Source organism: Hypomesus transpacificus, unplaced genomic scaffold (assembly GCF_021917145.1).
Source record: "Hypomesus transpacificus isolate Combined female unplaced genomic scaffold, fHypTra1 scaffold_143, whole genome shotgun sequence".
NCBI lineage: Eukaryota > Metazoa > Chordata > Actinopteri > Osmeriformes > Osmeridae > Hypomesus > Hypomesus transpacificus.
This window is the reverse complement of record NW_025813715.1, coordinates 346,010-370,775: the sequence shown is the minus strand read 5'-3', so window position 1 is coordinate 370,775 and position 24,766 is coordinate 346,010. Positions and strand designations below refer to the sequence as shown.

Sequence of the window (24,766 nt, the reverse complement as noted above, 5' to 3'; positions counted from 1 at the left end):
TTTTACCAAGTATGCATTGGCAATTCCTACTCCTAATCAGAAGGCTCGGACAGTAGCCTGTCCGAGCCTGTGGGAAAACTTCATAATTCATTATGGTTTCCCTGAAAAACTGCACAGCGATCAAGGACCAGACTTTGAGTCCAAGACGATCAAAGAACTCTGTGATCTTGCAGGAATTACCAAAATTAGAACAACACCATATCATCCGAGGGGAAATCCGGTGGAAAGATTTAATAGAACACTTCTGAATATTCTAGGTACACTCAAAGCTAAAGACAAAACCCATTGGCGGGACTTTGTGAAGCCATTAGTGCATGCGTATAATTGCACTAAACACGAGACTACCGGATTCACGCCGTATGAACTGATGTTTGGGCGTCAGCCTCGGTTGCCTATTGACCTCGCCTTCAATGTCCCATTGAACCATAGCCATCAGAAATCTCACTCCCAATATGTCCAATCACTGAAGACACACCTTCAAGAGAGTTACCAACTGGCTACTAAAAATGCGGCCAAAACAGCAGAAAGGAACAAAATCAGGTTTGACAGACGTGTCACCGAATCCACCTTAGGTGTAGGTGATCGTGTATTAATCAGAAACGTACGCTTAAGAGGAAAACACAAGCTGGCTGACAAGTGGGAAGGAACTGTGCATGTCGTTGTTAACCGGAAAGGAGACCTTCCAGTTTATACGGTCAAGCCAGAGAACAAAGACGGTCCCCTCAGAACACTGCACAGAGACCTCCTGCTACCGTGTGGGTTCTTATCAGCTCCTGAAGAAGAACCTGCAGCTGTTTCAAGCAAACCTCAAAGGCCAAGTACACGTCAACACCCACAGCCTGATCCTGACGAGCGAGAACCAGAATCTGATGAAGAAGGTGACTTTATGTCATATTCCTTTTATGACCCAGTCGCGGGACCTACAAGTTCCACTCAGGAATACAACTTGATCATGCCTCCCAGAGAACCATCCAATTAATCTGTTGAGCCTACCTGTATGGATAATGCAGCAGTTTCCAACAGTGTTCCGGAGGAATCTGGTGAAGACTCACCTGGAAGTTCAGCCTTACAAGAGGGAGAACACTCACCAGAAGTGGAACCCATAGCCAGAAGTGATTCATCTGAAAAGGAGAGTTTGCCTGAACAAATAGCAGTTGGACCTGTGGAAAGAATGGAACCTGGAACTATAACAACTGAAAATGGATCTGGAGTTCCCAATAGAGACTCCCAAGGGAGTATTGATGGAGATGAACCGATGGATTCATTGAGAAGATCTTCAAGACAAAGAGGACCGACAAGAAGACTGACATATCCTGAGTTAGGGAATCCCCTAGTGACTGTTGTCCAAGCTTTATTTCAGAGTCTGAGTATGGCTATCACTAAATCTTTTGTAGAGCCTAGTTTTACACCTCTGCCTGAACCTGAAATAGTGTAACCCGGATTAAAATAGTTAGATTGAATAAATACCAATTCAATATATATATAAATTTCATAATATTAAGAATAAACTTAATGACTTAACCAGGTTAAATAAGATTACAATAAATATAAAAGTTAATAGCATCTTATTAGTTGCTAAAAAGGTATCCTGGTACTTTAAAATACTATTGTTATATCAGCCAATCAGAATGGCTGTAGCTCTTCCTGTGGCGGGAAGAATGTGAGTGCGAGAGATGAGAGCTCGAAGGAAGATGTTAGCAAGACTGAGCCAGTGAGCTGAACAAGAATAGTAAAACTAAAGCGTTTTATACTCTTTTATTTTGATTTGTAAAAGTGTTTATGTTACATTCTGTCTACACGGGTAGACTGTGGTTTATTTGTTGCTATTTAGTAAGTTGACTGAAGAGTGAATTTTCGAATGCTTGAAGCTAGCTACGTTTCTTGCTGCAAGCAGACGGTAAAGATGGCGAGCCTCCCATGAAGAAGATCTACGACGAACAATAACCTTGCATTTGTGAGTCACCAGCGTGTTGAACTCATTCATCCCGGTTGCAGTAGGACAAGCCTACAGAATTGTTCTTGATGTGAGTGGAGTTACAGTTCTGGATTTAGGATTTCGGTAAGCGTGGACTCCAGCGGACTCACTGCTAATCGACAACTTTCCTTCTGCGTCACATCAACCAGAATTTAGCATTGGACTGCCCAACGTGGTCGCTAGCAACGGTTGTATTTGTTGAAAAGAGACTGATTATAGCTTTACATATTTATGATTTGTGAATGTTTTATCTCATTTTACATTCCTTTTTGTTATTTTCCTTGTGATTTTCCATGTAGCATATGTTGCGTTAAACTGGCAAATGGGTATGATATTGCAAAGGCTTAGCTTCAGTAGCGTCACTGTGTCCAATCCCGACCTCTGTAAACGACTATTGTCCAAACCCGAACGGGGTTTGGACACCCAGTTTCCGGTCTTTTTGCCACCATTTTCTTTTGCAATCGCTAACAAAGTGTAAGTAATATTATTTTAGGCATACCAAACAATCTACGTGTCAAATTTCATAAACATATATGGACGTTTACATATCTAAATAATTTAGGAAAGTTACATTGATGAGAGAAAGCCGAAAGACCACTCAGGCGACGCTCGGGCGACGTTCTCTACTCTGACATGAGAAGAGTTCAACAAAACATCCAGCAGGTGGTGGTAAACAGTCAAATTGAGATTTTATCGCATAGTTTTAAGATGTTGAAGCGTGATATCTTATTGTCCCCGGATATATTGACAGCATTATGGTCAGTTTGGTGACCCTGGATCAAGTTAATATCCCCGTAAAAACAGCAGCAGCGAGTGTTTACTACAAGTATAAGTGCGGTCGGGTTTGGACAAGGGTAGCGCACGGCTAATTTACCGGCGCCAGCGTCTTTCTACCGGCTCTAGTAAAGGATAAGCTAACTCTATTTTTTTTTACAATATTTAGCTCAAAAGGTAGGAAGTTAAAGCTTAACGTGAAATCAGTAAATCAGCTGAAAACCTGATACAATCATTTTTATCAATATTTGAAGTGGCATTTTCTCAGAATGTTTCTTAATAACCGGTCGGGATTGGACACAGTGACGTTAGCTCACTGGTGTAGCATGATAATAGGAAAATAACTAGTTAGATCCTAAAATTGTCCTAACTAAGTTAAAATAAGATTTTGACTAACCAAGATTTAAATGAGAACTTAAAGCAGAGTTAACTCGAGATAATAGAAACTGAATAGGAAATTAAAGATGAACTTTAATTTAACTTAAGTTGGAAGTTATTCCTGAAATCAACTAGGTTGTCAAACTAAAACAAAGAAATACAATTTCAATTGTTTTCGTTCTTTCAAAAAGGTTGACACTTGAATAGATTGCATTTAAATGCAAAGACTGTGTCTATGTTATGTAAATTGTGTATGTAAACTGTGTTTTTGGTACCATTGACTAATTCTATCTGCCTCTAAACTCTTTCCACTCTTTTATATAAACAAGCCGGCATTTAAACGTTCTTGTCTTGGTCTGGGGTGTTATTATTATTTAGCTACCAACTGCTCCTCCGAACCTAGACTCTGGTCCTGAGTAACTAACTTATCTACTACCCGTAATAAGTGCTACAAGTGCCACCCTTTCAGAAGTATTATCTACGTCTAAAGCTGCCAAAAACCCATACTGGAATGTTGGGCTCCTAAACATATCTATCCACAAAGGCCTTATTGATTAATGTTCTGATGTCTGATTGCAGCCTGGACCTGGTTGGACTCACCAAAACCTGGTTAAAACCTGACGAATATTTCCCCCTGAATGAAGCATCGCCTCCGGATTTTGCGTACTCACACATCCCTCGTGTTTCAAAGAAAGGTGGTGGTGTTGCTATGATATATAAAGCTAGCTTCAACCTCAGCCTAAAATCTGTAAATACCTTTAAATCATTTGAGATAATTTGCATGAAGCCACCAACTACTTTAAAAAGGACTAATTCTACTACTGTTGCCCCTCCACTCCCTCATTTTGTATAGTTACTCTATACCGGCCCCCTGGCCCGTATTCCCCCTTCCTAGAGGAATTTGCTGATTTTAGTGCTGATCTTGTGACATATACTGACACTATCTTAATTATGGGTGATTTTAACATTCATGTGGATGACCCAAAAGATCCTCTAAGTAAGGCCTTTACTGCTCTAATGGATTCCACAGGTCTCACTCAGGTGGTTTCTAAACCTACCCATCTTCACTCGCATACATTAGATTTAGTTCTCACGGGGGGAATCAAGATTAGTGATGTCATTGTCCACCCCCACAATCCTATATTATCAGACCACTGCCTGGTAACCTTTAAAATGGATCTCTGCCAGAGCCTTGGAGGCACCCAGAATATTTCTATTAGCCGCTGCTTAACCCCAAACACAGCTCTGGAACTGGCTAGTATTCTACCCGCTGCACTAGAAGCACTTGACGTCCCAAATAAATAATTAAATACCAAAACAAGGGATCTGATTTGGTTCTTCAGCAATCCCTAGATTCTGTTGCCCCACTCAAACCAAGGAAAAGAAAAGACAAGAAACTGGCTCCATGGTATTCAGAGGAAACCCGCACTCTCAAGAGGTCCACTAGAAAATTAGAGCATAAGTGGCGTACCACTAAATTGGAGGTTATCCGCCTGGCCTGGAAGGACAGCCAAATAGAGTACAAGCAAGTCCTCATCAGGTCCAGATCAGAATATTTCTCTAAGTTGATTAGTAAGAACAAACACAACACTAAGTTCTTATTTGATACTGTTGCAAAACTCACTAAGAAAAGTACACTCTGTGTTAGTTCAGATCTCTCTCCCAATGATTTCTTAGATTTCTTTGACCAAAAAATCTATGCATTAAGGGACAAACTACAGACTAGTCCTGGAGGAGTGGCCATCACCACTGATTTTCCCTCTGTACCCAGAATGCTGCATGTTGAGGCTCACACTCACTTTAACCCTATTTCTATGGAAGCGTTCATCAAGCTGATAGATTCCTCGAAACCCACTAGCTGCCTTCTCGATCCCCTCCCTGCTAAACTTTTTAGGGAGCTTCTCCCTATTATTGGACCACCCATGCTTAGTATTATTAATGAATCTATTGTAACTGGACAAGTCCCTGACGATTTCAAACAAGCTATTATTAAGCCCCTTCTTAAAAAACCAAACCTGGATCCAGGTTGTCTTAGCAATTACAGGCCAATTTCAAATTTGCCATTTCTCTCCAAAATTTTAGAAAAAGCTGTGGCAAAACAGCTTACTGAGCACCTCTCCTCAAATCAGATCTATGAACCTCTCCAGTCTGGATTTCGTCTTCACCACAGCACTGAAACTGCATTAGCCAAAGTAGTCAATTATCTATTATTAGCCTCTGACGCGGGCTTTAGCTCTGTCCTGGTTCTTCTAGACCTAAGTGCAGCTTTTGACACTGTGGATCATGAGATTCTCCTGGAACATATGGAGAACTATGTTGGGATTTCTGGTACTTCACTTCAGTGGTTTAGATCGTATCTATCTGATAGATCACAATATGTCCACTATGATGGTTGCTCATCCAGGAGCTCCACTGTAAAGTACGGAGTACCACAGGGTTCAGTTCTAGGCCCTCTGTTATTTTCACTCTATATGTTGCCTTTAGGAAACATAATTAGAAGTTTTGGGGTAAATTTTCAATGTTATGCAGATGATACTCAGCTATACATGTCTATAAAGCCTGGAGAATCTCCACATGCTATGGAAAAATGTGTTTCCGGGTTGAAAACTTGGATGACAGAAAATTTCCTTCTTCTTAATTCGGATAAAACCGAGGTTCAAATTTTTGGCCCAAAAAAACACAGAAATAATGTATCCAATCTGACATTAGACTTAGACAGCGTCAATGTATCTCAAAGCCAGCTGGTAAAAAATCTAGGAGTCACATTGGACCCAGACCTTTCGTTTGAGTACCATTAAGCAAATCACCAGAACCACATTTTTCCATCTACGTAATATTGCCAAAATACGAAAATTCCTCTCAAAGGATGATGCTGAAAAACTAATACATGCTTTATTTACGTCCCGATTGGACTACTGCAATGTGTTGTTCTCTGGCCTCCCAATTACCAACCAAAATTTTTTACAGCGGGTGCAAAATGCTGCTGCTAGACTATTGACTAAAACAAGAAAGTTTGATCATATAACATCTACTCTTATCTCTTTACACTGGCTCCCTATCCAAGCCAGAGCTGATTTCAAAGTTTTACTACTAACTTACAAATCTTTGCATGGATTGGCACCACTGTACCTCTTCGGTCTCCTTGCACCCTATTGCCCCGCTAGGACTCTAAGATCTCAAGATGCCGGCTATCTGGTAATACCCAAAGTTAAGAAAAAAACAGCTGGAGGTAGGGCGTTCTCATATAGAGCACCTCTTCTCTGGAACAAATTACCCATCTCAATTAAGGAGGCTGATACTGTTTCGACATTTAAAACTAGATTAAAAACGTTCTTGTTTAGTCAATTCTATGACTGTTAAAAGGAAGTATGTGTGTACTTTCTATGTAAACCTGGGGTGTGTGCTTGCCTATGTGTGTATCACATGTCACTTTTAAATTGTAATTATAGCTTATGTTCACATTGCCCATCTAGATGTTACAAATAAAGTAAACCGGTTACTGTATCTTGTTACCATTATAGTTTTTATTACTAGTCGGAGACAACGGGGGACTGGTTGTTTTCATCCTCATTCGTATAAGTATAACCTATTTTAGAGTTCTTTCCTCTGGAACAGATTTCATGTTCCAACCGAGGGGGGCTGTCGTTGTTTTGGTGTGTGGGGCTGCATCAAATACCCTTTTTAAGCTCTGTTAAATTGCTGCACTAGTCCACACTTGACCGGTGGGGATCTCATTCTATTATGACTGTAACTCTTAGCGCTCCTGGCATTCTCTTATCCCTGCTCTCCTCTCTCTGTCCCCCCCCACACATTCCCTGTGGTGTGGGGGGTTTGAGCTGTCAGGACCTGCTTGGTCGTCGGTCTGCCAACGTTGGACCAGGTCGTCACCCGGAATCCAGTCTCCATGACGGCCAACAGCGGGTTTCCCGGTCCCATCCAACGTCTATATAGGCGAACAATGGGTTTTGGTGTTTCAAAACCCATTGACACTGTATGACTATGTTTAGCTTGTGTTCTGCTCCTCTCTCCTACCAACCGTCTCTGGAGGAGGGGATCCCTCTCTGAATTGCTCCTCCCAAGGTTTCTTCCATTTTTTCTCCCGTTGAGAGTTTTTCCTTGTCTTCCTTGAGGGTTTAGGTTGGTTGAGGGGCAGTTCTATGGGCGCATGTGAAGCCCTCTGTGACATGCTTGCGTGTAAAAAGGGCTATACAAATAAATTTGATTTGATAAATTTGATTTGATACACCACCCGCCTCACCCGGAAAGCTACCTTGATTGTGAATGACACCAGCCACCCTGCACACAGTCTGTTCAGCCTCCTACCCTCTGCACTTTAATCACTTGAATTACGTATTATGTATTTAAAGTATTTATATATATATAGTATTTATATATATATATTATTTAAAACCACTGTACGTGAATCTTTGTTTACTTAGTATTAGGAAATGTCTTGTCTTATCTGTTGTGCCTGTGCACTTTTATATGTTCATGCTGCACCACAGTGTTTATGTTTGCACCTTGCATTACACTATTAAGCTTGTTCATTTCACCAAATGTCTGCAAGGTAGCTGATTTGAGCAAGCCATTTTTCATTGTCCAAAAACTGCAAGGTCTGGTTTCTTGTCCGTAAGGAAGTTGCGCAACTCCTCTGTCTGAACAGACGCATCAGCACCTGCCCTCTGGACAGCCATCTGACATCAGGGTGCATCAGCTGTGTATGGCAATCAGTGCCTACCTCTTCGCAGAGAGCAGTGAATAACCGGGAGTTGGTGGCTCTGGCTTTCACAAAGTTCACGACTTTTACAGCCACATCCAAAACTCCATGTAGCGCCTCTCTTTAAAGAAAGCAGTGCGTTGAGATCTCACGGGGAGCAACAGCTTTGATACGCTGAACTACCCCAGACTACCTGCCAGTCATCGCGGTAGCTCCATCAGTACAGACCCCAATGCAGTTACTCCAGTTTATCTCATGTGATCTCATGAAATTATCCAAAATGTCAAAAGTAACGTTTGCCTTCGTCGTAGTACGCAGCTCTTTACAAAACAAAAAATCCTATTTTATCTCGTTTTTCCATCCATAATGAACGTATGCAAGGAGTTGTGCATTTTTTACACGTTGGTAGACGTGTGTCTATTTGAAGGGCATTGAAGTCATTACCACGAAGTAGTGCAGAAAGCTGACCATTCACGTCTTCTGACATTGTTGCAATGCAAAGTTTGCTCATATTATTTGATAATGGTATCTTTGCCAATTGTCTTGACTAGTCCTCTCCAAATAATTCCTAGACAATCTCTGTTGTGCATGGCAAAGCCCTTTCTTTGCTTTGGCGATTTTGTCAGCAATTGTATATGATATTTGGTGGCCAAGCCGCGAAGCGGCTTGAGTGCTCTCCACATGTACACCCATGTAAATCTCAGAAACTATTTGAAAAACTCAAACATAATCAGTGATATTGAACAAAGTTGAATATATATCAAAAAGCTGAATAAAAAAAATGTTTAGAGTTTTGTCAACATTTTAAAGTTTAAATGGTGGCTGTAGCTAAAAGAAGGATGGATTTGAAAGTTGAAGAAGTTTAAGATTTGAAAAAGAACTCCATTGGAAAACCATGTAAAAAACATTATGAATATTGATTTATATTAATTCAAACATAAGAGGTAGAACGCTGAAAAGTCACAGCAGTCATAGCCTGAAACTGCTGAATTTTTTTGATAGTTGAACGGTTTTAATAGCTGAAGATTTGAAGGTGCTGAAGGGTGTCACGGAAGAAATAGAAGAAGTTGAATAAAGATTCAAAGAACAGTACTTTGAATGCGGAAACAGTATTCCAACAATAAACCCGTTTGTGCTCTCCCCCCCCCCCCCCCCGCCCCTCTTCCCCACAAAGAATCGATAAGAGAATCAATAAGGAATCAAATTGATAAGCAAAAATTGATAAGGAATCGGAATTGTTAAAATCTTATCTCATCCCTAATCCTCACACAAACTATCAACATTATTTTAAATTTTCGAAACGGTTTGATCGGTACAGCCAATCAAAATCTGCGGCAAAGTCAGCAAACAGGAAGTTGGGTCGTATCTCAGCAAATCTTTGATGGATTCAAAGCTGCATTTACTCAGAACCCTGTTCTGAGGATGTCTAAAGTGTTTTTCGTTCATTTTACCTGCTTAACCGGCTTGGACACCTCATTGCTACTTGCAGCTATATTTGTTAAACTTTTTAATACGATTTGGTCTTTTTATACCTTTTTGTGGCTTTCTTGTTGTGCCTTTCGAATCTTTTCTGGGGGGTTTCATCACTTATCTCTTTCAATGTCCTATTTATTATTTTTGAAAAATGCTATAAAAGTGAATGAAACATCAAAATTCAATGAAAGAAGTGAAATGATAATTTATGTATCACTTGTGAAGAGCTTTGTACAGATACCTATTGTTCTTTTTGGTTTGAAAGGTTTTGGTTGGAAAAAAACTCAATTTCTGATATGGACATGATTAGAAAATGGCTCAAAGCAACCCAAGGACAACAGAATGGGTTAAGGGGAGACACCCCAGTGAATAGGATATATCAACATGAAACCTCCCCAGTTGTAGGTCACATATTGTTTTCATTACTAGTTTCCTGTAGCAGAATGTATGTTTAAATAAGCAAATGATTAAGTTGTAAAATATGATATAATTTGCATACATTTCCAAAACGGAAATCGGACCATTGAGTGAAAAACCTTGTTTCATTTTGTCAACATATTAGAGTCCAAAGTTTTTACAAAGGGCACTTTGGATATCTCTTTTTCATCACTCCATTAATCAAAATATGGTGGCAACGGCCATTAAAGAAAATCCATTGCAAATTGCGCGGCAGACCGTGTTCTTGCTCAGGTTCTCTGCATCAACCACACTATAAAGTACCCATAGCGAAATAACGAAACGCTATGCATACAGTCTGTGGGACTGTGAGTGCACAGCTTCAATGTGTTGCATTGGCAACATACGGCTCAAGAAGCTGGCAATATACGTAATTCCTTCTGCCAATAACCTATATCTTTCAGAAAGATACTCACAAGGGAATGCAAAAGGGTTTTGTCAGTCTCTAAATGTTCTGGTTCTTCTGAGCGCACCGCTCTCACTATCCGCGCACCAAGCACCACATGATCTTCTATGAACGGTGACGACATTATCGTCAAGAATTAGTTAATGGCCGGGGTTTTTATACCAGTTGATCTCTGATCTCCAACTTAAACTGCTCCCGACCAGGTTAGCCATTCAGCATGTGTTACCATGGCGATCTACCCCGGTAACAAGTGATCCACCGTCGTAGTACAGAAAACCCTGGGTTAAACCTGAAGTTCCATTTCCATTCCATTTAGTCATTTAGCAGACGCTCTTAACCAGAGCGACTTACAGTAAGTACAGGGACATTCCCCCCGAGGCAAGTAGGGTGAAGTGCCTTGCCCAAGGACACAACGTCATTTGGCACAGCGGGGAATCGATCCGGCAACCTTCTGATTACTAGCCCGACTCCCTCACCGCTCAGCCATCTGACTCCCTAGTTACCTCGCTAACGCCAAATCTTGATTCGTAGTACAGGCCCCTGGTTTGAACGGTACTGCTTTGTTTGTCCTGTTTGTTCACCCGCGCACCTCACTCACCTTGTTAGAGCGCTCACGTGTGGCGGCATGTTATGGTCTCCTTCTTCAAAGGGGGAGTGCGTAACAGTGTGTGTGTGTGTGTGTGTGTGGGAAAGGGGGGGTGTTGATGATGTGTGGATATGTCATCCCCCCACCCCTACTGCGAGAGTAAGGGTAATGACACCCCCAATGGAGAGGGGGTCTGGGACTCGGATGCAATGTAGCAGATAATTAATGCCAGGCCCTGAGCTCCAGAGAGGCCTGCCCTTCTGTTCAAAGCTTCAGGCTCGCCTGGTTACTTCTCCCCACCAGAGATGCCTAGGCTGGGGCCTGAATAATTGATTAGACCATGGTATGAGACTGACAGATCGGAAAGACCATTGTAGAAAAGTATTTGTTTGTGTGTAGGTGCGACAATTCGAAAAGGGGAGTGTGTGTGATTGTGAAAGGCGGAGGGGGTGGGGGCAGGGGTGGGGGTACAGTCCCCTTGGGCTGGCTTAGCCTGAGGCCGGTAAACAAACACTCACCCACAAGCATCTACCATCTTCAATAACACACCCAAATATGGAGGCAGAGGAAGACAGAAAAAGTGAAAGCCAGAAGAAAAAGACAAATCTGTCTCTCCCCTTCACTGTGTGGTTGCTTGGCTGCAGCTGCATGTTGCTGTCGGAAACACATGGAGGCTATCAACCGTGGAGGGGAACAATCTAAACCCCTCCTCTGTGGGGGAGTTGTCCCTTCTTTCTGTGGCCTGAGGGGACTAAAGCCTGGTTTAAGCTTCTGCACATCTTGGGTTTTTGGAGCCAGAAGTGACCATATTTGGACGAGAGGGCGAAGTTGTGAAGGTGCGAAGGGCAGGTCTATGGGCGGGTCTGACTGAGAAGCCACCTCTCTAATGGCCTTTCTCCTTTACTTGCCTCTATGCATTTGGCTAGTAAACTGTTGCCCCTTGGTCTTGAGCAGACAAGTGTGCTTGTTTGGCAGATGCAAACATGGACGAAGAGATGCATTTTAAATTTTTCAGAAAATGTGTTAGTCAAGGTGGTAAGGTGAGATTTGCTGATGGACCGGGGGGGGGGGGGGCGGGGGGTGTTAAGGGACAACGTAGTTAATGCGGCAGGCGTGTGTTGCTAAGGTGGCCGCCTTAACAGCACAGTGGTGCGGGAAACCCTGCTGTAACTCCTCACTCCGGCATCCAACCAATTATTGTGTGGCTCTGCAGTCTGCGTATGCGTAGCCACACACTTCAAGATTTTTTAGCTGGTGCACGTAGCCTTGCTGTATGGCATCCGCGGACCCTATGCAGATGTGTTTGACAGAGTTAACCAGGCTTAAAGCTGCAGTAATGTCAGGATAGTAATCAGGATAAGACCCTACTCTGTGATTGATGATTGGGGGCCAATTACCAATTACAATATAGTTTAATTCTGAATATTGGTTTTAGGGTTAGGGTTAAGGTTGGTAATACTATTTTCCTAGCTAACCCTAATTTGATTTCATGAATTCCCTGGAGAGCTGCTCATCACTGAAACACAATAGATGCAAAAACAGAATTGGTGTTACTGATACTTATGAACTTCATATGAATTGCTTAGTCCTCGCAGCGAGTGGGTTAAGATTAGACAAAGTAGAATATGTCCGACGGAGGAGAAATAATCTGTGTCAGAGCCTGAGGCAGATCAAAGCAGACTCCAGTTCCCCTCAGTCCAAGACTGATACTGCTGTCACTTTAAAGTTAGACATCTCTCTCTACCTCTACCGCTTTCTTGTTCTCTCTACCTCTGTCTTTCTCTGCATTTCCTTTCTATTGTTTTTCTCTCGCTGCTGCGCACGTGTGGCAAGATGCTTATATTGACCTCTGAAATGTTAACAGGGCTTTTACACCCCCATAGTGAGTGTATGTGTGTCTTCTTGGTTGTATGGGCACATGTGTGAGAGACTGTTGTCTCAATATCGTTGAGAATGGATCTCTTACCACCCCCCCCATATCACCTAAAAGGATGAATCAAAATCAAGTTTAATCGCCAAGTAGTTTACACAAACAACACATTTACTTTGGTGGGCAGGTGAATACAGTAAACATAAACAAATATTTTTTTGTGTGTGCTGTCCTATAAAACGTAAGAACTGTTAAAAATCTACAACAAAATACAAAAAATACTGTATAATATAACATTTTATATAAATTATAAAGTAAAAGAGTTTAGTAAGGCTGTGTGCAGTGACAAATAAGCTTTTATGTAACGCTTAGTACTCTATTTCGTGTGTTAGTGTCAGTTAGGGGTCCTGGGGGGTTTTCCATCAACGTCGATTAAGGAAAAGCGAGACTTATTTTGCCAAGTCTCACTTACTTTAGCGAGAGTTCCGTTCCATTAAGGTGGATTATTCTAGTTCTAGCTACGTAACCAAGGTTCGGAACTAGCCTGATCCGTGTCAGGCTAAAAGTCAAGCTAAACTCAAATGTGTTGCAAATAATTTCAAACAGAAACAGAATCTCAAAAGACAGTTCCGTCAAGTAAATTTCTGCGCGCAAAGCACTTTAGTCCGTGTTCGGAAACATAAATTCAGACTTTTTGAAGTGCAGACATGAATGATTCACGTGTTTAGGCCTACTTCATCCCAAAAATATATTAATTTAAACTAACAAGTTAAAATGTCACTATCTGTTTTCAAAAGCCATTGGTTAATTGACATAAAATAAGGCCTTAGAAACTAAGAAGAGCGTCAAGACAAATTGCAATCAATTAGGGCGTGTCCGTTCTTTGACAAGTCTGTGGTGGATGAAGGTGCTCAGATTATACAAAGAGCGTTTATCCCACCAGCCCCAAGGGTCTTCAGAGACAGAAGTAATGCTTCCCTGACAAGTATCTGTGGAAGAAGTACAGGTTCAGCAGGCCCAGCATAGTTTATCTACATAGATTTAATTGTCTTTCTTAAATAGTACACTATCTATACTGCAGTCTATGTAGGTAGGCCTAGACTATGTAGTCTGCTGGAATCACACACAAGGAAGCAAACCCACTGTAGCCATGCCTTGACACTGTTCAGTCTGTCTGCATCTGTCTATGTCTTTGCATGTGGGACGTTCTTGAACTATGCCAGGAAATATGAAGGGTATACTTTGCCCCAAAGCAGTACCTGAATATTGTCATCAGTTTTTTAGGTAATCTTGAAACACTAAGAGTCAAGGAGACTTACTATTCAATTGTAAAAAGTATTTTCATTGTTTAAATATATATTAAATATAAATATGTTGACAAGCCTCTATATTACCTCTCCTTGGCTTCCCCAATATTATAGGTGCAATATACTGTCCCCATGGGTGTATCCAGGCCCATTGGAAGACACAGGGGGTGACTGCCTGGTGCCCCCATGGTTGAAAGTGTTTCTAAAATGCCCTCGAGTGGCAAAAATTAGACCAAGTGCCCTACTGTCTGCCATTCCCATTGTGAAATATTCTTGAGTGCCCAGGATGCCCCACGCAATAAATGACAATGTGCCATCTATAAATGTAAAAACATGTCTTAATGAGTTCCTTTATAGTATAGAAAATGTGATGCAGTACCCTATAAGGTGCCCTTATAATGGCCTAAATTGGACTGTTCCCATGCCCTTACTTCCAATGGAAAAGGGTGCTGTTATGAAGTGCCCTTTATGCTGCCCCTACATGACAGTGTCCCAAATGTTGCCCTTTCCAAAGAAGACAATTGGATGCTGTGCCTAACAGTTTCCCCCAATGGTCCCAGTAGGGCATGCTTTCCCAAAGTGAGGCTGTGACAACACTTGGCACAGCCACAGTCTGTCACTGTCCAAGCCGCCTCTGGACCTGTGGAGGCAGACATTATTGGTCCACATCAAGTGCAATTAACCATGGCCATCTTCAGTGTTTTGAAATTTATCCTACAATTTTCAATTGCTGCCACGTTCTTTTTTGGGCTATTATTCTCAATCTCATATTGAGAATATCGGCCATAGCCTACTGTCAGAACGGTTTCAGACAGCTCATGAAATTACGCAAATTATTAGCAGGCCTAAATGCATATATATATGTTAAGTAGATTTGGTAGGTCCACAATTTACGCATTTTAACGGTCGTAATGGTTTGACAAGTTGTCTCCCTTGCCCTGTTAATTGCGGCAACATTGCCCTTTTTGGGGACAACTCCCAAAAAACTCAAAAAATCAATATACGCTGCTGAAACAACACCTCTCTGCTGCTTAACGCTTTGCTTTTTGCGACATAACTCCTCTTTTCGACGATCACCTGACCTGGGCTGCAGAGTCTGAACTTATTGAGGTCTAGCTTGAATTAGCGTTGCCCGTTAGTGGAACGGAACGTTAGTGGAACGGCTTGAGGCTTAAGTCTAAGTTGACGTTTACCCAAGTGAGACTTATTCGTGTTAGCGCGACTTGCGTTAGCGACGTTGATGGAACACCCCCCTGGGCCTTGTTGATGAGGCCAAGCGGATGGGAAGAAACAGTTTTTGTGTCGTGAGGTATTGGTCCTGATAGACCGCAGCCTTCTGCTGGGGGGGAGTGGCTGAAACGGAGTGTGTCCAAGGTGGGAGGAGTCGGCCACACTCTTCCTTGCTCACCTCAGGGTCCTCAACGTGTGCAGGTACTCGAGGGTAGGCAGATTACAGCCAATCACCTACTCAGGAGTGCAGATGATACCTTGCAGACTGCTCTTGTACTTGGCAGTGGCAGCAGTGTACCAGATGGTAATGGGGGAGGTGAGTATGGACTCAATGATGGCTGTGTAGAAGTGCACCATCATTGGGCCTCATTCTCGAACATTTTCTGAAGTTTCTTCTGAAATGTTTCTTACGGGCTTCGGAAAAACAACGTAAGAAAAAGACGCCCGCCAAATTCATGAACGCTTGAAAATGTGTTCCTACACAGAAGAAGTTTTCTGAGCTGTGCTCCCCGGGAAGAGTTTTCTTAAGTTGAAAGCGCTTCCTCGTGCTCCTGAATTTGCATACATACACGCCCCGATAGCTCCTTATAAGGGCACGCAATAGCAGTGACTTGTGCACTCAGAATAGACACATTTAGGAACGCAAGTTATGTCCAAGCGAAAAGCAGCCGGTGCAACATCATACCAGTAAGATGAGCAGTGGAATTGTTCTCCACTAGATCTAACAGTGTGCACACTGAGCAATTTTAAATTATCCTATTGTAATTATTTAAATCCGAGGATGTCTGTTATGGCAAGCCGTTTTATCATTTAACCAATGAATTGTTGATATCAAGAATTCGAATGGTTGATATCCAGAATTGAATTCTTGATATCCAAAATCTGAATTCTTGATATCCAAAATGCAATTCTTGATATCCAAAATTCGAATTATTGATATCCAAAATGCAATTCTTGATATCAAGAATTCGAATTTTGGATATCAAGAATTCATTGGTTAAATGATAGAATGGCTTGTCATAGTCTGTAGAATTGATGTGAACGCAATCACCAAATTAATTAACACTTCTAGCACGGAGAGTTTTCTTAAATGCGATTCCCCTTGTGTTTTTTTAAGGAATCGCATTTGAGACAACTTTGGCAAATTTACGACTGCTATTTCGAGTTCGGAAAGTCTTCTGAGTTCAAAACAAATCCCTGATGAGAAAACTTTCATGAATGCCAAATGTTTTCCTAAATCCAATTCAGAAGAAATTCCTTCTTAAAGGTGGAAAGGTGCCGGAGGTAAGAGAGGAGTTTAGGACATGGAGAAGAAATGTTATGATGGAGGGGGAGATGGTTTGAAAGAGAGGGGAGGGGTTAGGATCAAGGGGACAGGAGGTGGGGCGATGAGAGAAGATGAGGTCAGAGATCTCTGCCTCGGACAGGGGAGAGAAAGAGTTTAGACATTTAGTTGGGTCAGTCGTGGAGGGTGAGAGGGTAGGAAAGGTGGGTTTAAGGAACCGACTGCTAATGTCTGCGACTTTTTTCTCAAAGAAGGAGTAGAAGTCGTCTGCTGTCAGGGTGGAGGGAGGGGGTGGGGGAGGTGGGTTAAGAAGGGTGGAGAAGGTAGAAAAAAGCTTTTGGGGGTTTGAAGCAGAGTTAATTTTGTTTAGAAACACTTCCGGTTGGTGAGCAGAATGGAATAGTCGTGTTTCTTCAGGCTCATGCCACACAGTTTCAATTTTGACCATAAGTCAATATAAATGATCTCAACTTAGTGACAGTTGAACACCGAACGGCACCCGAACAAGTTTTTGCACAACAACATGTCGTCCAGACCAAGCAAGCCGTCGAAAAAGCCAGAACAAACTGCCCCAACTGACGCTGCTATCGACAATGCTGCGTTAGCAAATATGCTAGCGGAGCTAAAAGCAGACCTGCTAACCAATCCCGACTCACTCGCTGTACGATTTGAAAACAAGCTGGCGGCCATTGAAACAAAGTTAGATGGGATACAATCCACGGTAACCGACCATGAACAGCGAATCTCTGATTTGGAATCTGGGCTGAGCGAGCTGCAGTTCTTGGAAGCAAAGGTAACCTCAATGGCTGAAAATAATGCAAAGCTGAAGGCCAAGCTAACTGACCTGGAGGGGAGAAGCAGACGGTGCAACGTACGTCTCATAGGTGTGCCTGAAGCAGTCGAGGGTTCATGGCTAACGTCTTTTTTCTCTAGTTTTCTGGTCGATGTGTTGGGGAAAGATGTGCTTCCTTCGCCCCCAGAGCTCGATAGAGCCCATCGCACGCTCAAACCCAAACCGGCAAAGGGGGAAAAGCCTAGAGCCGTGGTCATCTGCTTTCACAAGTTTCAGACCAAAGACGTTGTCATTCGCGCTGCCCGTAAATTGAGAGGTGAACTTAAATATGACGGCAAGTCAATCTACATATATGAGGATTACTGCCCTGAAGTGCTGGACCAGCGTTCGGAGTATAAAAAGGTCATGAGCTAGCTCTACGTTCTCAAGCTCCAGCCTTCACTGTTGTATCCAGCGCGGCTGTTTATCAAGGCTGAAGACGGGAGCAGACGGCGTCTCACGTCAGTGAAAGAGGCACAGCAACTCTTGGCCGCATACCAGAAGCGTAAGACGACTGATGCAAGTTGAAGACGGTTGAGTTGTTAATAGCTTATCCTACTCACATGTCGTTGAATGGAGCAGGTATGCAATTGCGTTTTGTTAACGGACCAAATATGGCTGTCCGTGTGTTGATGTTAAAGGTTGCCAACGTTAGTTGTAGTGGCATCCAAAATAAGTTGGGCTCACTGTTTCATTCTCGCCCTTCAGGGTGGAACTGTTACATTGTATTGCTTTAGCCTACGTTGTTATCACACCGGTTGAATCCTTATGGTTGGAACAGTTATGCAAATTGGCCACAAAAAAAATTCTACCACTCAGACTACTGTGTGGCAAGGTGGGAGATTAGAAGAAAAGGAACCCCGGGAGAATTTTGCTAAGTGAACATGGCACTTTCGTGCATGGGTCGTGGGTATTTGGGGGGTCGGTGGGTGTGGGGTGGGGAAATGGGGGACACTGTGAATGTGTGTGTGGGCTGGGGAGGGGGGTGGGGTTTTGCACCTTTGTCTCTTTTATTATCTATTTTTTCCCTCTTTTCTTTGTTTTTCTTCCTCTTTTCATTTCTCTTCTTTTCTCTTTTCATCTCTCCTTTCTCATTCTTCTCAGATATAACCAGATTTTTTACTATGCTATACAAGATTATCCATCACTTAGGCCTGCATGGAAAGTCAAAAAACTATGAATAACATTCGTTTTATATCATGGAACGTTAAGGGAGCAAATCAGCCTACCAAAATCAATAAGATCATGTCTCACCTTCAAGATTTGAGAGGTGATGTAGTTTTCTTGCAAGAGACGCACTTGCGCAGTGACGAGGTCTTGCGCATTAAAAGGGGTAGGTTCAGCCATTTATATCATTCCAGTTTTAATGCAAGGGCCAGGGGCGCTGCCATTTTGGTTCGAAGCAACATTCCATTTGAATCAGAAAAAGTTGTAGCTGACCCAGCTGGTAGATTTGTTATCGTGACGGGAAGGCTGTGCAGCACTCAAGTTATCTTAGCCAGTGTCTATGCGCCGAACTGGGATGATGAACAATTTATTTCCAAGCTTTTCAATTCTATTCCCAACATTGAAACGTACCACATCATTGTTGGGGGGGATTTTAATTTCGTACAAGATGACGTTTTAGACAGATCCTCCTCTAGACCACACTCTATCAATAATTCTGCCAAACTACTAGCCTCCATTGCGAGGGAGCTGGGCTTGTCGGACCCATGGAGGTTTAAATTCCCCAACAAAAAATATTTTTCTTTCTTTTCGCATGTCCACCATTCTTATTCTCGAATAGACTTTTTTCTCTAAGACAACAGACTAGTTTCTAATATACACTCATCTGAGTACCACATTATCGTAATCTCAGACCATGCTCCTACATCACTGGACATACAGTTTCCCAATTACAGACGCATCTTCAAACCATGGCGATTTAATTCACATCTATTATCTAATGACCCATTTGTGGACTTCCTGAGATCCAACATACAACTATTTTTTAAAATAAATGACACACCAGACGTATCGAAGGGAACCTTGTGGGAAGCTTTCAAGGCATGCTTAAGAGGCCACATCATTTCCTACACAACGCACCTCAGAAAGATGACTAGGTCCAAACAAGAGGAACTGTCCCAGAAACTACTGGATATTGATGATAGCTACTCTAATAACCCAGACCCGCTACTTTATAGAAAGCGTCTACAACTCCAGACTGAGTTTGACCTCTTATCTACAAATGAAGCAGAATTGCAACTGCTCAGGTCTAGACAGCGATTTTTTGAATCAGTGGACAGGGCTGGAAAACTCCTTGCCCAGGAAGCCAGAGCCGCTTCCGCCTCCAGGCTTATTCACAGTATTAGGTCTACACCAAGCGTTGTTCTTACTGACCCCAAATCCATAAATGAAACATTCACCAAATGTTATTCTGATTTATATGCCTCTGACCACAGACCAGTACAGCCAGTACTCTACACACCATTGAGTTTCCTAGGGTGGACGAGGGGCTGGTGGGGAATTTAGCCAATCCAATTTCAACAGTTGAGATCATGCGTGCTATTAGTACTTTACAGAGTGGCAAGTCGCCGGGCCCCGATGGATTTACAGTAGAATTTTATAAAAAATGTGCCCCACTGGTCTCCACAGTCCTGTGTGATATGTATAATCTCTCGGCTGGCTTCCCCCAACCCTGAACAATGCCACAATTACTCTTCTCTTAAAGAAAGATAAAGATCCGTTACTTTGTAGTAGTTTTAGACCTATATCTCTGTTGAATGTAGATTACAAAATGATTGCTAAAATTTTAGCCATCCGCCTTCAGGGGGTTCTCCCACAGATCATCTCATCAGATCAAACTGGCTTCATGCTGGGGAGGCACTCATTCCACAACACGAGAAGGCTGTTCAATATACTAAACATGCCAAGCTCCAGCATCCCAGAGGTAGTGGTGTCGCTAAACTAAAATTAATATAAAAGTGTGTTCCCATGGAACACAGAAAGGTTCAGGGGAACGGGAATTAAAGTAGTGACCATGGCTGTTCGGAGACAATTGATGAGATGCTTGAAATAGCAACACTGGAACAGGGTGACAGCTAAAATGAGGAGGCTGGCGATAACACACACGGAACACCCAGTCCCACCAGGTGTAGGCTTGCTGAGCATAGAGGGTTGACGCACTTGACAGGATCCTTGCCGTTTTTTTAGCCAGGTTAACCTCCACCTGTGCTTGAGCCAGATGGTAGACTGTGTCCTGGATCAGTTCCTGGACCACCTGCATTGTGTCAGCAAGAGTTCTGGTGCTTTCCTCATAAAAGGTGTCCTCCCACCAAGGAGAAACGTCACTGTCCATGGGCATCCTTCCCAGGATGTTCAGTTCACCCATAGAAAAGTCATCCCTCACCTCCAGGCAGAAGGTGTGGTTAGCTGGGCAGGTTAGACCTCTGTATGAGAAGGAAGTCATTTCACTGACCACGCACCACTGTGTGTGAGATACTTGAATAGCATCAGAATAACCATGATCAATTTTGTGTCATTAAAGGACACAGGCAGTAATGTGTTACATGTACAAATAACATAACTTGAAGTCTCATGACAGCAAGAACGAGTGGTAAATAAAACGTCATTACCCTTAACAGTCATATAGCCGGTAATATGGTCCCACTTAATAATTTGGTCTTTAACAATGACGCCCAGGGAGCGTATGGTAGTGGAATTTGGAAAGACTTGGTTGGAGTGTATAAATGGAAAAGTCACATAAAAACCAATACAACCGTCACATTCATTATTGTCATACATCATTATAGTGGACAATAACTCAGCGTAATGAATATTTTTCATGTTGGTGGAGTTGAACCACCTGTTCAGGTCTAACAAAGAAACAAGGTCAGTTAAAGCATGACGAGGAGTTTTGCGAAGTCTAAGATCAAGAATCTCCTGACGTGCCGCAGCATACAAATCCTGGGCATAACTTCTACATGCTTATTCAGACTCAAGATTGTGTGTCTGATTAAACATCATATGACTAAGCGTTAAAAGAGCCTTGGCTTCTGAGCTAACTGCCTTAATTATGTTATCATTGCCACTTGTGATATGTTGGAAACCTGTGGCAATTTGATTCGCAAGCCATGTGCTGTATTGTGATTGCCTAGTTATCTGATAAGTGTTGGCTAAAGAATTACCAGTGCCAAAAAGACCTGTTACATCAGCAAATAAGTCACGCTTAGAGCGTGTCTGTGAAGCTGGGGACTGGACAGCTAGTCTGTCCTTGTAGTCAGATACTAAATCGTCAATACGTGACTTAAGCCATGCAAATATAGTGTCGTGTTGGGTGCAGTGTGAGAAATAGGCAGATAAAACATTAGAAATGTTATAAGAAACATGCACCATTATCAAATTAACATCATGCAAAAGGGTCTTGTTGATGTTCCCTTTAATAAGACCCCATTTGGGGACAGGATAGGTTTTTGGGCACTGTGTTGGCTTGTGGTAACCACATGTAGATAAGTTAAAACACTGTGTAGGTGACCAAGTACAATTTTTAAAATGTGTCCAAAGTGTAGGACTTGTGGCGCACGAACCAACACAGTACATACCTTCTCGTCGTTTTGTCCAAACAAAGGGTTTGGGTTCTGTGAAATCTTCTGCTGGGGAAGAAAGGTCAAACAAGAAGGACGTGTATCCAAAATGTGTACTATTATATGGTTCTATGTGTGTACACTTGTACATACATGGCTTGGCTGAGATTTGGGGTGTTGTAACACTTCTTAGGATCTGAGCCATTGTTATTTTTTGAATATATAGTGTCTAAAGTGCCTCTGGTGGCATCTTTTTCAATGGTTAGTTTTAACCAAGTGGTGTGATTAAACACCATATCATTTATTGGTACGTATCCTATAGAGCTCTGGGTAGGAGGATGGGTGGAGCCTGACTTACAGCAAATTCGTGTTGTACAATTTAGTCCTGGTTCTACTCCAGGGGGCCATGTGACTATCTGTCTGGGTAAAATCGAAAGTGATGTAGCTGTGAATGGCCCTTTGAAAGATCTCCATACCCATCTCCCACACTTCAGAGAGTGACTGAGTTCCACTCGCTGCCCCAATTCAATGCAGGTTGGTCCTGTCACCTTCCTGGCATTTGGGGTCCAGGGAACAGCAGCTGTCAGTCTGTAAAAACACAATAGGAAAAAAACATATCTACAAGGTTAGTTGTGAACAACAACATTTTAGGTTTGTCCCTTGAATTGTTTGCATTGGGACATGTGGTACCTTTTTCTATTTGTTCTTGGCTTTGACAGCCAGACAGCTGTTACATACAGCTTTCACTTCATAAGGGCCATGCCAGCGTGGCGCAAAGGCATTCTCTTTCACAAAGACCCTGATCATTATCATGTCACCTTCAGTGAAGAGTGTCTCGGAACCTGGGTCAAATGCAGCATCATTGCATTTGTCACTCTGCTACTGTCTCAGAGATGCCTGTGCATACAGCACAGTCAATCTATTTTGGAGTTGTTTCAAAACAGTTTGCTGTGTAGCCTGTATAAGAGGGCCCAGGTTCTGCTGGGGAGACATCTGGGTCAATGGGAAGCTTCACGGTTCTCCCTGTCATGAGCTCAAAGGGACTGATACCTGTGGCTCTGGAGGGAGTGGCCCTTAGCACAGTCAGCACTGTGGGGAGAGCGTCAATCCACTGACTGTTGTGCTGCTTCACCTGTTTGGTTATTTGTTCTTTGATTGAGCGATTGGCACGTTCCACCATACCAGAGCTCTGGGGGTGGTAGGGGCCATGAAACCTTTGTTGGATGCCGAGAATTTTGCACACATCCTGCATCACTTTCCCAGTGAAGTGTGTACCTTGGTAAGACTCGATCTGAATGGGAGACTCGTACAAGGGAATTATTTGATTGGTCAGTAACCGTGCGACAGTGTGGGCAGTGTTATTGCGAGTGGGAATGGCTTCAATCCATTTAGAAAATGTGTCAATGATGACAAGGCAATAACGATACCCCCCTCTCGCAACGGGTAATGGGCCAATGAAGTCCAACTGCAATGCCTCCCAGGGCCCTTTGGGAGCTCTTGGTCTGTGGGGCTTGGTTCACCCAGACCGGCCCTGGTTGACAGTGGCACAGACCATGCATGTCTTACACCAGCTGTCAGTGTCAGCAGCTATGCCAGGCCACCAGTACAGTCGTCTGATGATCTCACTAGTTTTCTCTGAGGACACATGAGCATATTCGTGATACAACTTGATAATAGGCTTGTGTAGAGCACTTGGCACAACATACTTCCCATCTCGCAGTACAAGACCGTCAACCACTGTAATAAGAGCGTTGCACTTTAAATGTGGTGTCAACTGCTGTCCAGAGTTCTTTCTGATACTCTTTCAGATCTACCGGAGTGGCTTTGATTGCACTAACATTTGTGGGAGAGGGTATGTTTAGATGCCAGAGCTGGCCTTCCAGAGCTGCTGACTTAGCAAGTTGATCAACAATGTTGTTGTTTTTTTTCATGTGCATCTGGATTTTTGGTGATGTGGGCACGTACCTTGACAACTGAGTATTAACACGCTGTTCAATAGCTTGCCAGATTGCTGTGATGATATCAAAATGTTTGATAGGTTTACCTGCTGAGGTGAGAAACTTGCGCAGGTGCCACTGAACCATGAAATCATGGACTACCCCAAATGCATAGCGACTGTCAGTGTAAATGCACAATGGCTCGGGGTGTGACCTTACAGCTTCCAGCAAGGCGACAAGTTCTGCTTCCTGCGCTGAAGTGGTAGGAGAAAGTTTGAGTACCAACCTTTTGTCTGCATCTGGGGATAATGGGTGAGGAAACCATACTGCAAAGCCTGCATTGAACTTGCCATCCAGCCAGTAGGCTCCTGCCAGCGTGCGTGTCCGTGTATGTATGTGCTTGTGTTTTGCCTGACTGTGAAGCTCTGTGTGTGTGAGCCTGTGTGAGTGGGTGGGTGGTGGGGTAGGATGGACGTGGGTTGTGTGTGTGTGTGTGTGTGTGTGTGTGTGTGTGTGTCTAGATCCATCAATGTACACTTGTGTCTGTCCTGGAAAAGTGTGGTCTGAGACAATGCTGCGGGCCTCTGGCCCAGGCTGACAGCTGTGTGCATGGCCATCCACATCACCAAGCAGGTGTGGAAGGATTCTCGTGTTGGTGATTGAAATGTCCCTAGCTTGGATGTCTGTTAGCCATCGGGCTAACCTTTGAGATGAAACACCTTGGATTCTGCCTTGCAGAAGCATTTGGACTGGCGTGTGTATTGTGTGCACCACAACAGATTGGAAACCGACTATAGGCTCGGTTGTTGTCAACATCCAGTGTATCGCCAGCACGTGCTGTGTACATGCATCAAAACCTTGTTCGACAGGAGATTTTTTACGGCTGTAATAGGCTATAGGACGTAGTTTACCCCCATGGTCTTGAGCTAACACTTCCGCTGAGTGTATCACTTTGTGCATCTACTTGCATGTGGAAAG

General features: G+C 42.9%; 1 pseudogene; it reads right to left on the bottom strand.

Moving 5' to 3' along the window:
* Nucleotides 1-21,663, bottom strand: part of LOC124488564 — a 31,544-nt pseudogene extending 9,881 nt beyond the window's left edge.
* Nucleotides 21,664-24,766: the final 3,103 nt, after the last annotated feature.